Here is a 2,333-nt window from a genome sequence, read left to right on the forward strand (position 1 = left end):
GTCGACCAGCTGCTGCAGGAGAGTCACAGAGACTCGAGCATCATTTTAAAAAGTACACCAAGATTCTGTTTCTCTTCTTTCTTTTTTTTTGAAGAGGGTAGCCATCACCGTAAGTATGAGCCACAGAGGATGATCTTGTGGGCGTTTAATTCAACACCATCAGCTCTGATCCCAATGTGACAGAAGGAGTTTGTCACAGACTGTAGCAGGTATGGAGATAATTGTCCTCCCAGGTCAGGGTTATTGTTGTGTGTGGTGGAGGAATCTTTCTCTTGTTTATTCAGGTTTACTAAATCAATCGATATGACAACTCCTGTGCTGTGTGACCTCAGTATTTATCGTTTTCACAGACAGTGAACACACAGTGTTTCAAAAGTTGAGCAATAATGAGCATCACTTTAACTTAAATCATTCATTGCTACACTGAGAAGAAATACGAGTAGTTATTATTGTATATTGCGATTTCAGGGCTGAATGCATATTTTTTTGCCATATAAATTTCATGATATATAGGCTCCTCACAAAAAACTACAAAAAGTCATCAAGTAGGACTATCTGAAACCTCAAAAGCAGCACTAATTAATGTTTTAGGATATTGTATTTTCACATCCCATACAGTTAGCTATAGTTCAGATAATTTTCAAAATAAGAGTTTACATACAAAATAAGTAATCAGTTTAAAAAACATGGTCCATTGTTATGATTAAAACACCAAAAGACGTAGTTCAAATTAACTCCACCTTGACTAACATTCAAGTAGGCTACCATTTACATATCCATCTATAATGATCCAAATCAGTAGCCATTCTGCATCAGGAGCACTTTTACTCTTGATACTTTAAGTACATTGTACTTTTACTAAAGATACATTTTGGATACAGGGATTTTACTTGTAGTGGAGTATTTCTACAGTGTGGTATTGTTACTTTGATCTGAATGCTGTTGTTGGGTTGAGTCCTCCATGCTCTCATCATCAGCATCCTTCCGCAGTGAGCAGACGCAAATTCGCCTCAGCACCGGAAACTGAATGTCGCTACTGTTGTGTTTACAGCTGTTACTCATGAAGGACCTGTCAATAAATTTGAGTGTGATAGCAGGTTTTTACTATTTTTATATTTAAGAAGTTAGAAGTTTTGTTGTTGTTGCTGTAGTTGCACAGAGCCATCCTTCCTGATTTAATCCATATTTAACTTTTGAAGTTAACATAATTCAGTTAATGTAATCCCAGATGGAAACATTTATTTTTGCTCTCTTAATCCACCAGAACCATGCTTAAACATCTGGGGCACACCCCGGGGCTTAAACTGTACATATCTATAATTCCTGGCATGTTTCGCAGCCCTTCAGGGCCTCTTACGTCTGGATTCCCCGGGTGGGCCCCAGGGGCTCGACCCGACAGCCTGTCCACGCTCGCCGCCTCCATCACCACGGCGGCTCTGTTGTTCTTTCATCAATCGATAAGCGAAGGTGGGGTCTGGTCAGTGGGGCGTGGACCTCGGCTCCCAGCTGGAGTCTGTCGAGCGCAACACAAGAGCGAGAAACGACGTCAAGACAGACAGAGCGAGACAGAAGCGTACCGGTGAGAAGAGAAATCCGCCTTCAAAATGAAAGCGCAGGTGTTCGAAGACCTCAGTTGTAACCTGTTAGGCCAGGATTACTTTTGCTTTTGAGATTACTACTATAATATTTTCGTTGATTTCGCAATAATAAACTTGTGAAAAATCATAAGGCATCGGCCAAATTAAAGTTGACATTCATTGTAAAAAACAATGTCATGAAGGGAAACGTGTGTTGCATTTGAGTGGTTATCAGTAATAGAACTCAAGTGTGTTTCCTTCCTTCCTATTTGGTAAGCTGCAGACTAACGGGATAGTTACATACGCAGTGGCAATGGCGATATACAGTACAATATGACTTATGTGTATTAACGTGTACGTTAATGTTCGGAACATTATATTTTGCATAGATTTTAGGCCTTGCTGCCTTCTAACAACTGTTTTTGTGATTGCTTTGTCATGGGTGTGGCTGAGGCTGATTGGCTCCTACATTTCCACTGTTGCAGCTTCTATTCAAATGTGCATTGTGCAAAAGGAAAAAAACTATAGCCAACTGAGATATTCATAAAGTCTATAGATGCCATAGTCCATCTGATAAACTAAGTAGGCTTATGTTTCCTGATGGCTGTTTCAAGAAAATCGATTGATTCCGTCTTCAATATAGTGTAAAATCACACCCTCCGCTACTATTTAGTTTACTCTGCCAAATGTTTTATTTTGAAAGCACTAACCGGATATGTCGGTGCGTCATTTCGTTAACTTGACTCTGGTGTAAAA

Source organism: Anarrhichthys ocellatus, unplaced genomic scaffold (assembly GCF_004355925.1).
Source record: "Anarrhichthys ocellatus isolate YVR2014 unplaced genomic scaffold, GSC_Weel_1.0 scaffold40, whole genome shotgun sequence".
In the NCBI taxonomy this organism is placed as follows: Eukaryota; Metazoa; Chordata; class Actinopteri; order Perciformes; family Anarhichadidae; genus Anarrhichthys; species Anarrhichthys ocellatus.